Genomic DNA, 13,104 nt, shown 5'->3' on the forward strand with positions numbered 1-13,104 from the left:
TTGCTTCCCTTGGCTTACTCAGCTACCTGTCTTATACTACACAGGCCCATCTACCCAGGGAAGACACCATTCACCGTGGACTTGACCCTGTCACACCAATCGGCAATCAAGAAAATGCTCCACAGATGTCCTGCAGACTGATAGAGGCAATTACTCCGTTGAGGCCTCTCCACTCAGATGACTCTAGGCTGTGTCAAATTGACAAAGAAATGTAACTGGGACAGTGATCCAGGAAGTAATGAGGTCCCAAATAGTGTATGGTTTCCCTATTGTTGCACATCAGTCCCTGACTGTCCTGATTCTCCTGTGACACAAACAATGTCACTTAATTTCTCCATTGTATTGGCTTAGAAATGGTCAGAGGTGGTGTGACGGTTAGCATTGACTGTTGTCTTGACAGGCTCTGGATTTACCTAGATGTTGTCTGACACTATGGCTGGGGAAAGTGTGAGCAAACATCTACTTACCCCAGACAGGGAACTGACAACAGACCAAGGTACGGATATCAACAAAGTCCAGCATGGTGAACCAGTGAATTTTACTGAGGTTAAGTACAGGAATATAGTGAGGAGTTAACTTACAGGGACAGAAGTGACTCAAAGATGGCTGTATTACCAAAGGCATTTGGTGACAACTCACAAAATCTGGAAACGAAACGTGGAGCCCATTCACAACATGCAGGCAGCTCAACAGGTTAGAGAAAGGGTTTCTTTCTGATGGATCAGTTGGTCTTGGCCTCTTCCAGAAAACTCAGCTTATCTGAGAGTCTTCTGGGAATCTTGGCTGGATTGAATCTCTGCTTCTTCCAGGTGGCTGGATTTGTCTGGGCATTTTCAGTGCAGCCTTCCCTTGTTTGAGAGTGACTCTCAGCAGTCTTTACTGCTTCTATACTGTTGAGAGGGAAGGCTCTAGTTAGTCTGGTTAGTTTTAGAAGACTTCCTGAAGTGATTTGGAGTTGTTTACATCCTGTCTTAAAGAACATGCCTTTAGGTGGAGTGTTGCAATCTTGAGGGATCCTGTTGTGAAATACTAGGAAGCACATCTCCAAATACACCTGTGGAGAATTATTTAGATTATGTTGGCCTCTGGATATGTCTATGAGGGATTATCTTGATTATGTAACTTAAAATGAGAAGACCCACCCTAAAGGACAGAATACTACTCCATTCCTAGTCTTGGGTTGACCCTGGACAGCATAAAAAAGAGGAAGTTAATTGAGAATAACTATTCTTTGCTGTCTTCTTCCTGACTGTGGAAGCAATGTGAACAGATGCTTCAGACTCCTGCCACATTCATCTCCCTTTAGGGTAGATCACAGTCTTGAATTGTGAGTCCATCCCTTATGTTGCATTTGCTATTTTATTATAATGATAGAAGTAACTAATACAGATCCCTTTCATTGTTTATGTGTATATGTTGTATGCGTGAGTCTATTCATGTTTGTGGGGGGTCTCACATGTGTATGCAGGTGGATATGGATATGTTATACATGTAAATGTAGAGTTCCGACATTAGATGTCTTCTTTGAGTGTTCTCACCATAATCATTGAGGTAGGGTCTCTCAGTTGAGCCCAGAGCTCACGGATACAGCTAGTACAGGTAACTAGCTTGATCCCGCAATCATTGATGGCTGCCTTCTAAATGCTGGAATTACAAACAGGGTCCTCTGTCCACCTAGTGTTTACATGGGTTGTGGGAATTCAAACTCTGGTCCTCACACATGCTGCTTACACTGAAACCCTTTAACTGCTAAGCCATCTCCCCAATTCCCTTTTCAAGGTTTCTTCTTACCCATATTGATAACTCATTCCTTGATACCCCAAAACAAGAATGGGTGGGTTGGCAGTTTATCCAGACTCTATGATATGCATTAAATAACAACAAAGACCATTTCTACTATAACTTTCAACTCTAAATGAAGCTATGATGGCCATAAGTCTCCTCCTTTATATCCCTAATTCAAAGGAGTCAGCAGGTTGTCAAATAAAAGAAGGAATCCCATCCAAATGAAGGTCTTAGATCATATAGTCCCATTCAAATGTTCTATTTGACAAGAGAGAGAATGGTGGTTTCTATCCAGAAATTAAAAATGCATGAAGACAGTGAGGCTTCCATGAGTTTTGATGTATAAGAATAACAAATTATTCTGCTTTGCTTCCTCTGTACCTGGAATTCATCTTTATTGTTGTTGGGTTTGCTTACATATTGCAAGAACTTACTCCCATGTCATTCTTAGGAAGAAATTTCACAGTTCCAGGGTCAAAATAATCAATTGTTTTTTCTGGTGCCAGCAGTTGAACCTAGGCCTCAGTCAATCTAGAGAAGCATTCTGCAGACTCCCTAAGCCTAAATTTATTCATTATAAAGGAGACATAGGTATGTGCTTGTTGCTTGACAATAGCTGCAATGTATCCTTTCTTTCTAAGATCATGTGAGTTAGGGGCCTACAGGAGAAGAACAGAATCTCCGAGGAGCCTATCATATATAAAATAGATGGGAAAATAAGCAGGAGGCAGGGACTGCCAGGGCTAGCAGAGTCCACAGGGGTCACGCCATGACAAGTTGCTCTCAGCCAACCACCTATTGGGATTTCCGGTAGATCCAATGGTTCAAAGAGGAAGCCAAGCATCTGTAATGAATCTTATGAGCCACAGTGGCATAAAGGAGTTCAGGACTCCCTTATCTACTTGATTTTCCTAGAGTAGAGAGGTCAGGTCAGGGACAAGAGTGTTTAAATGTTTATTAAATGTAGAGAAGAGGAACTAACAGAATCCTTTTTAGAGCTTACTGTTTTGGTGGCGGTGTGTGATAGTGATGGTGGGGATGATGACGGCGATGGTTATAACAGTGGCAATGGTAGTGTGACAGTGGTTGCTACTCTTTTCTGTTTGGGGAAATGGGTCCTTTTATAATACAGGCCTCATTGTAGTCTATGCTAATTCCCCAGCCTCGGACTCAAAAGTCGTGGGGTTATGCTAAGACTGAACCCCCAGTGAACTAGACAGTTGGGGGGGGCGGCAATGGGGGGGGGTGGGGAGGGAACACCCATAAGGAAGGGGAGGGAGGGGATGTTTGCCCGAAACCGGAAAGGAATAACACTCGAAATGTATATAAGAAATACTCAAGTTAATAAAAAAAAAAAAAAAAAGTCGTGGGGTTAGAGGCATGTACCACCATACCTACTTCAGGTGTTTTGGCTTAATGGGTAAACAGCAATGAGAGGAAGGCAATTTAGAATATCTAGCCATACTTACCAAGTGTGGTGGTCTGGATGAAAATGGCCCCCATAGGCTCATAGATTTGAATGCTTGTTCTGCAGTTGGTGAAACTGTTTAGGAAGGATTTGGAGGTGTGGCCTTGCTGGAGGAGGACCCTCCTGAGGAGCCTGCTGAGGGTTGGCTTTGAGGTTTAAAAAGACCCATGCCACTTCCAGTGAATGTCTCTCTTCCTATTTTCCTTGTTGTTGTCTTAAAATGTAAGCTGTCAGCTGTCAGTGCCATGCCTACTTGCCTGCTGCCTCACTCCATGTTGTAGTGGGGTACACAACCACGAAGACTGCTTGGATACTTGCCAAAATATCCAAAGGTTTAAGCCAATATAAACTCTTTATTGGCTGGCTGGCAACTACACTGGGTGTAGCACAAGCCTTTCTCAGGATAATAGTTAAGCACAAAACCTGTATCATAGTTGATATACTTCAGTTAACCAGAACAGTCAGCCAGAAGTCAAACTACAGAAGCCAAAAAACAAGGTTAGTATATTTAGAGACTTTTCCAGAACTATGGACTTTGATGGATTAGGACTTAGTTTCTATTTTGGCAAGTGGTGCTGATTATGTGCTGGGTTTTACGGCCTGAATGGCACTTCCATCATGGAGTCAGTTGTGGTAAGGTCTAGGGGCCTGTCACACCGATGTGATAGTCATGGTCTTACCCTCTGAAACTTTAGGCAAAACCCCAATTAAATGCTTTCTTGTATTAAATTGCCTTGGTCACGGTATCGCTTCACAGCAATACAAAAGTAACTAAAACACAAAGCATAGACAGTCACTCAAACCAGTGGAAACTGAATATTTCTTGGACATTCCTTTCGGATTGATAAGGGGTAAAATATTAAATATACTGTGTCAGTGATATATTTCCAACTAACCACAGGAAAAATCTCTGAAGTAACAGATGTCCCAACTGCTCATGGAAGGGGCTTAAGAAAATAAGGAGGAAAGAAAGATCCTCTAAGCGCTATGTTGGGTGCCAGTTCTGTTGGGTGTTGAATGCCAATTCTGTTGGGAGCATAAGCCATCTCTCTTTTTTTAATTAGTGTTTGTATTACTGCATTTTTAATTATTGCAATGAAGTACTTGAGGTAGACTTCCTATATTATAAGAGGTTTATTTTGGCTGATAATTTGGGAGTTCAAAGTGTTGAGTTTGTGTCAGGCAGTGGTTTTCTTTTTATGCAAATCTCAAGGCAGCATAGATTATCACCCTGCACAAGTTTGTATGGGTGTGTCTCCCCCCCCACACACCATGACTTTATCAAATGCTAATCTCACAAAGCCCTGCCTCTAAGTGCCTCTGACTGGATATATTTTCTATTCTCTGGATATCATTGACTTATGACTTTCGAGGTCAAATGACTGTCCTCGAGTGCCAAGCAGGGGAGTTCAGCAGCACTGCCTTCTTTGCAAAGCATCATCCCAGCTTGGTTCATTGACTGAGTGATCCTCCCCCATGCTCCACCCCACATAGAAGGTGGAGTAAGGCAGGAGCCCCTCACCTGAGAATCCAGCTCCCCCATCACCTGTCACCACTGCACGTGGCTTTGGCAAAGGTGGAGTTTATAGAGGCTGGGGAACCACCAGAACTGGGGCTAGGCGGGTTTCAGATCAAGTTGGTTGGAAAAGTGCCCACACCCCTGTAAGTAACCAACCCTCCGCTAGTAATGAAAGCAAGCCCAATATATTCATTGGTTCCCAGAGTGACTTTTGGTGGACTCATACCTCAGTTTATGGTTGGAAGCTTGGGAGGAGAGGTAAACCTTCCATCTTGTCCAGGAGAGGAATTTTAGCAACACCCACCCCCACCCCACTCCTTAGCATGAGGATTTTTTGGGGGGTGGGGGATTTGGTTGTTTTTTTTTGTTGTTGTTGTTGTTCATTTGGTTTTTTTTTTTGGGTTTTTTTTTTTTTGAGTCATGACAATTACTGTTTCTAAAGAGTTCTTTTGTCCCATTTCTATTTATTTCCATGCAGTTATGGAAACAAAAATTAGAAATCAGAAATTTTTGCTTTTTTATATATATAAAATATATTTTCCATTTAGGAGGTTTTTTGTTGTTGTGTTGAGACAGGGGCTTTCTCTCAATGTAGCTCTGGCTGCCCTGGAGCTCACACCCCAAGGGCTAGGATTAAGGTGTGGACCACTAGGGCTCTATTTAAAGGTTTTTTTGTTTTTCTTTAAGTTAGCATACAAAGTAATGAGTTTTGTTGTAACACTTTCAAACATACGCATCATTATACTTTTTCTTATCCATCCCTTCCCATTACTTCCTGTGTACATTCCCTCTACCACCCTCTTGGGGTCCTTTCCTTCCTTCCAAATCCACCCTCCCCCCCACACACACACACTTCTGCTTTTAGGTCAGAACTATTCCATACTCTATCTCATTATTTAATCCCCACCCCTTAAGATCTCTATCTCACCTCTCACAGCCCCCTTTCTGCCTTGATATCTCCTCTCCCTCTCCCTCTCCCTCTCCCTCTCCCTCTCCCTCTCCCTCTCCCCTCCCCCTCCCCCTCCCCCCCCCCCCCTCCCCTCCCTCTCCCTCTCCCTCTCCCTGTCTTCTCTCTCTCACACACACATCTAAATCTAGAGCCTGCATATGAGAATTGTATTTACCTGTCTGAGTCTGGTTTATTTTGCCTAAAACACTTATCTCCAGTTTGATCCATTCCCCCACATATGTTACGATTTCAGTGTTCTTAACTCTAAAGGAAATGTCACTGTACATATATACTTCATTTTCTTTATCAATTTTTTATGGACATCTAGGCTGCTTCTGCTCCTTGGCTTTGAGAGCAGAACAGCAATAACCTGGGTGCTGCAAGCGTCTGTGTGGTGTTGACTTTTCGTTCTTAGAGTATGAACCAAAGTGCCGTGGTTGAGTCACACGGTAATTCTATTTTTGGTTTTTGGAAGACGCTCTAGCTGAGACCCACCGTGGCTACACCGGTTTCCTTTCTCACAGCATCTTTTTCCTTCTGCAGTCAGAATCTTTGAACTTAGTAGCTAAAGAACTCTGGCCTTTTATAGATGCTACCGTGCTTTGGCATTTCCTACTTGTGTCTCTGTAATGCAACTTGTACATTTGTTGGTTCGAATCCCTCTTCTGGCTTTATCTGAGGCGCTTCTTCTTGAGTAGCCCATTTTCCCATCCACAATCCGAGGGTCACTGAGTACAAGGTGAACTGTTACAACAGCACCAACATCGAACTTGACAAAGAGAGAAACACACTTGAGTCCTTTGACGCATACTAACACGTGACCAATTGTGGTGGTTTGGACAAGAATGGACCTCCTAGGCTCCTGTGTTTGAGTACTTGGTCCCCAGTTAATTAAACTGTTTGGAAAATATTGGGATTGTGCGTGCCTTGCAGGAAGTATGTCCCTGGGCTGGGGGTGGGCTTTGAGGATTTAAAAGACTGGAGCTCTTCTCAGTTCCTTTGCTTTCTCTCCATCCCTCCCTCCCTCCCTCCCTCCTTTCCTACTTTCCTACCAAGTCATGAGCTCTCAGCTATCCCTCCTGCTGCCATACCTTTGCTCCACGATCACAGACTCTAACCCTCTGAAACCACAAGCACAATTAATATGCTCAGTTGTCTTCATCGTGGTGCGTTGTCACAGAACCGAGAAGTACCTAATATACCAGTGAACATAAACCAGAGAATAGGAAAACTAATGTAGACTGTACTATGAAATTTAAAATTATACAGGCCGGGTGTGATGGCGCACACCTTTAGTTCAAGCACATGGAGGCAGAGGCAGGCAGACCTGTGTATGTTTGAAGCCAGCCTGGTCTACACACAGAGTTCCAGGATGGCCAGGGCCATGTAGGAGGGTCCCTGTCTCAAAAAAAAAAAATTATTCGGGATAAATGTAGAAATAGTAAGTAGATAAGGCAAAGGAAGTGGGTGCAGGAAAAGAAAAACACTGCTAAGCCTGATTCCGGAATAAAACTTATGAGTGGTGGAGAAGGATGCTGGAGAGAGGACTGGAAAGGAACAAGAGATTAAGAAAGAAACAGAAAGGGGGCTGGAGAAATGGCTCAGTGGTTAAGAGCATTGGCTGTTTGTTCTTCCAGAGGTCATGAGTTCAATTCCCAGCAACCACATGGTGGCTCACAACCATCTGCAATGAGATCTGTAATGAGACACACCCTCTTCTGGTGTGTCTGACAGCTCCAGTGTGCTTATATAAATAAATAATTAATAAATTTTTTAAAGAGACAGAAGAGATAAAACTGACTACTCAATAATAAGGTTTAAAAACAAAATTAGATAAATCGAAAGGGGGGATTAAAAATAAAGCATGTTTTTAAATACAGGGCTAATTAGAGAGATGAGAGGAAAGGCATGGGGCAATAAGGAAAGAAAAGAATATTTAAAATACTGTCCTACCACGAAATCATAACACATGACAAACTTAGATGAATTGTGAAGGGGAATGTCTTTAAAAGTGCAAACTTTAATAAAAACAGAACTGCTGCTATACGTATAATAATCTTTTTTTAGAGATGAAACAACACCCAGTGGGTTGGGTAGAGGGCCAGGGGTGGGGTGGAGATGAACTGATGGGGCAGCTTCCTTTTGGAGACCCTCAAACTGCAGACTGTTGGTTTCTGCCGGCTGTCAGTTAAACGTGCGGGCTTGTCCTTCCTCGGCTTTATGTAAGCGTTGAGCCTATGTCAGAACAAAGGTCCAGGATCTGCCAGATCTGTCCTCACTTCAAGCTTCCTGGCTTTGGGTATCAGAGGCCCCTGCCTGAGCTCTGCGCCCTGTGGGCTGGGCAGGTCTCCCCTTAGACTCTCCGCGCTCACACAATCCGGTAGCTAATGTTCTAGCTGGGGCACAGCTCTCAGTTCCAGAGAGTGTGGGAAGCAACCACAGCCCCGAGACCTGTACAAGTGGAGGACCTATCTTCATCTCCTCACAACCTCCTCAGTGTTACGTGCCTGCTGGAAGGATGCGGCTGTGGAGGTCAAGTACACCATAGGCCCCTGTGGCTTCAGAGTTCCCAGCCCCGCAGAGGCTGACCCACCTGCAGAGCTTACACAGGGGATATCGGACTCCAGACTTATTTTCCTATTCTTACTGCTCCTAGCTGCCAAGGCTACCTTTCTCACCTACTGCCTGCAGGTTTTAGTGTACCAGCCACAGGCCCTCTGGGTTACTTCTCCTATTGCTATTACAACATGCCTAACAAGAAACAAGGTTAAAACCAACCAAACAAACAACAAAACAAACAAACAAACAAAACACCAAGGTGTTTGTTTTTGCCTAAATTTGAGGAGGTGCCTTCTATCCCAGAAAAGAAGGCATGGCTGCAAAGTTAGAAGGCTGGTTAGTCGCACTGGTTAGTCAGGAAACAGAGAGTGGGGCCTGGCTATAAAACCTCAAGGCCTGCCCCTGTGATCCACTTCATCCATCCACATCCCCACAGTGCTACAACCCTCCCACACACCCCACCATCTGGGGACAAAGTATTCAAACACATGAACCCAGGGGAGACATTTCATACTCAAACCACACTGTTCTTCTGCCCTTCCCAGGCGCCTCCAAGGGCTGTCTCCTGTTCCTGGGCTTTGCTCAATCAAATGCAGGCCCCCCATCTTGTACTTGTTCCTGGGCTCGGGCTCCCAGCTCAGACCAGATTCAAACACTAGATTTCCTCTCAATGTGGTGCCCTGCCTTTCTCCTCGGCATGAAAGGAATTGAGGGAACAGGGACTCTCTCTGTTACTGACTTCCCACTGGAAAAAAAAAAGCACTGTCTCACCAACTACAGCTCGTTTTGAGGTGTATAAAAGCTGTGGGCTTTAAAGGTAGGACTCTCAGTGTTCTTCACCATGGCTGCCTGGCTTTCTTTCTGGAGGAACCTCTGCTTCTCTCTCCTGCACCTTGGAGCTGCATGGCTAGACTTATTTTGGACTTTGCTGGCTTTCCATGGATCGTCCCATATTATCCCAGCTCTTTTTAGGTAACTTACTAGATAACTAGTTAGATAGCAGCAGGCTGGGAAATCATTGCGAATGGACCCATCCCTCATAATCAACAGCTTGTAAAACCGGGAACTGAAAGTGCAGGAATCTACTGGTCAAAACAATGGAGTCTGAGTCATAATTTTTGGCTCTGGGTCTAGACATGGCATTCTAAACTAGCACCTAATCATAAGATTGCAGACTAAAGTCTAGGCATTCTGGCACTAAAACAAAGGCGTGCTATAGTCCCCCCAGCCAGAGGAGTCAGTACACATGAGTCTGTCAGTCACCTGGGTAGGAAGACATTCTTCAGGGAGAACTGTAATAAAGCATACCTAAAATATAGGTCAGCACAATCTGACCTATATTCAGGTCCTGTGGTGGTTGTCCTCCTCACTGCCTGTGCTTCACTTTACTCTGCGTTTTTTTCTAGTTCATCTTTCATATAACAATCTTTCTCATGTGAGTCCTTCTAGCAGAGCTCACAAGGACCAACTAGCTTAACAGTGGCCAAAGTAAGATCCTGGTGACATTGCCTTTATGAATGTCCAAAGCTTTCCTCTCTGACTTTGGATTGAGTTTATTCTTTCTTATTCTGACTCAATGCATTGAGTCCAATAGAGACAGCTTCTAGACTACCATTTTACCTGGAAGTCTGGATCACTTTTTTCTTAATTTATGCATCAAGCACAGAGAATTCAGAAATTCCCAAGCAGCCCTAGTATATCACCTACATACAAGTAGCAACCAGTTGGAGACACAGATTACCTATTTGAGTGGCTACATGATTCCAGGCCTGAACAGTAGTTACTTTCCATCAGTGGGAGTGTGTTTGAAGATGGGTATAAGGTGCATATTAATATAAAAAATGTTTTACTTTTTTACTTGATCCCAGTAAGTAGGGCAGGTGTCGAATAAGGAGCCCTTCAGAAAAGGAACTGTCAAAAGGAAGCTCAGCTTACCTTGCGTGATAGTTGTTAGCTTTAAATGACAGCCCAGAGTCACCAGAGAATAGAGTCTCAATAAGGACTTGTTTACATTGGGTCGGCCTTTGATGATATCTCTTGGAGATTGTCTTAGCTGAACAAATTGATATTGGAAAACCCAGTCCACTGTGGGTGACACCATTCCCTAGATATAAGGTCCTGAATTGTGTAAGGGTGGTCAAGCACAAGAAAGCAAGCAAGTGAAACTGTATGCATTCATTTCTCTCTGCTTTCAACTGTGTATATGATACAACTAATGTTTTGAAGTTACTGGCTTGACTTCCCTACAACGACAGATTGACCTGGAATTATCAGATGATCTTAATCCCTTTCTCTACTAAGTTGTTTTTGTCTGAATATTTAATCACAACAGAAATAAAACTGAGATGGCATCAAAGGCTGCCAAAGATCACTTTTTGCTTGAGAAATACATACTTAGTATCTGTTCAAATTTTAAAATACTAAATTTTAAAGCTTCTGTCTTTAAATTTTTAAAATTAAAATGTAATTATTTCATTTCCCTCTGCCCTTTCTTTCTTCTAGCCCTTCCCATCTAACCCCCAGTACTTGCTGCCTCTCAAATTCATGACCTCTGTCCCTTTAATTGTTGTTCCATAGTTTATATTTTCATATGTAAAAATATATAAATTTTATAAAATATAATTTTATTAAAGTATATAAAATACTTTTAAGTCCATATAATATTTCTCATACAAATGTTTTCAGAGCTGACCATTTGATATTGGATAACTAATTGTAATAGTCAGAGGAGAAGGAAGTTTGCTGTGGGATTGTGTCTTGTAGAGATGTCAGAGAAGCTACACCCTGAAATCAACATGGCTGCTCAAGCTACTCTGAGTATTTGTCTAGGTTTCCAGTTCCAGGCATGATTTCTCCCTTTTTGAATGGGTCTTAAGTCCAATTAGAGAGCTGCTTGGTTATCACCAAGGTATGTGTGCCACTATGTCATCCTTATGGATATCTGGCCCTTGTAGTCATTGCCATAGTTCACAAACATCATAGCTTGGAGGTTTGTTGGTTCCTTTCCTCCCTTGGAAACTTTGAACACAGATAAAAGCTGGAAATGGAAGGTGAAAGAGAAGGAAGGGTGAAGAGAAGGATACTAGGGAGGAAGGGGGATGCTCATTTGATTTTGGAAATTCTTAGAGCAAAGTGATTTCCAGAAAGGCTTTCTGCAATGAGAACATTCTGTAATTTTGCCATCCAGTATTACAACCACTGGATACATATGACTATTGGGCACTTGAAGTGTGCCTCATGCAACTGAGGAATAAAATTTAAACTTGTTTATCTTTAATTGATTTGAATTTTTCTTTACAGAGGTGCATATGATTTGTGGCTACAACGCTGAACAGGGTCAGTGGAAAACATGTCCACTTGATCAACAGGGACCATAAAGTCTCTTCCAAAGTGTAGAGAAAGTCACGCTTCTGTAACCATCCTGGCAAGAGAGAGGATACTCTTAAGAGAGATGCTTGCACTCCTCCCTTTAGCAATCAGACTATTGAAGCAGTACACGTCAGGGATTGAAATTTCTCTGGAAATCTTAGGCTGGGAAAAGGGAACAGCTGAGGCCTAGTACTAGCCAAGGGGGAATTTGTAGTTTCAGTTTTTCCTAGCTAGTGGGGTCATCATTACAGGACAGCCTTTGTAGAAAGCACAAGGTGAAAACAAGTGAAGCATTAGGTTCTGGTATTTTAATTTCATTCTACTCACCCAGGCTAACAAAGCATGGGTGTGTGAGATAGCTCAGTGGTTAAATGGTCATGTAATTCTTCCTGAGGACCTAAGTTAGTTTCTCAGGACCCATGTCAGGTGGCTCACAACCACCTGACATCTAGTGGATCCAATTCCTTCTTCTCAACTCTATGGGGACTGCACAAGTGCCACACAAACACACACCACATGCACGCACACACTCACACACACACTCACACATATATGCGTATGTAAAAAAATAACAAAAGCATTTTAAAAAGTGAATTCATAAGGGGTCTTGGTCTGTGTTCTTTTCCCAGTGCTAGCAATAGCCTGGACATAGGAACACACTTTTGGTGCTTTTATAAATACTCCCTATAATCAACTAATCAACTGTCAAAACAGATATTACATCCAACTACAGTTTCCAACTACATCTTTATAAATGACTCTATGGAGTGTGTGTGTGTGTGTGTGTGTGTGTGTGTGTGTGTGTGTGTGTGTTGTTTATCCGTTCATTGATAAGGGACTCAGGGCAGTAGGACATGTCATTTCAGAAGGAACTTGACAAGCTCTGTAGATCTTTACCACAGAGACTGTGAAAAATGAACCCCAGGCAACAGGTAGTCTACACCAAACTTCAGCATGTGCAGACATAACTGGCTCTTCTCAGACAAGACCCACAGGTTAACCTGTCATGATGGTTTGTATATGCTTAGCCCAGGAAGTGGCACTATTAGAAGGTTTAGCCCTGTTGGAGTGGGTGTGTCCCTATGGGTGTGGACTTTAAGACCCTCATGCGAGCTGTCTGGAAGTGAGTAGTCTCATAGCAGCCTTCAGATGAAGATGTAGAACCTACAGCTCTTTTGCACCATGACTGCCTGGATATTGTTGGCGTGTCAAATGTGTGTGTCCTTGATGATAGTGACCTGCACCTCTGAACCTGTAATCCAGCCCCAATTAAATGTTGCACTTATAAGAGTTGCCTTGGTCATGTTGTCTGTTCACAGCAGTAAAACCCTAACTAAGACACATGCAGTGCTCAAGACCCACAGGCTAACATGCAAAGCCATGCTATCTAGGCCAGAGGTTCACTTCTCTAGCTCACACTAATCCTTGGATAAGTCTGCTGAGCTCTATTCCATA

Source organism: Rattus rattus, chromosome 5 (assembly GCF_011064425.1).
Source record: "Rattus rattus isolate New Zealand chromosome 5, Rrattus_CSIRO_v1, whole genome shotgun sequence".
NCBI classification, from domain to species: domain Eukaryota; kingdom Metazoa; phylum Chordata; class Mammalia; order Rodentia; family Muridae; genus Rattus; species Rattus rattus.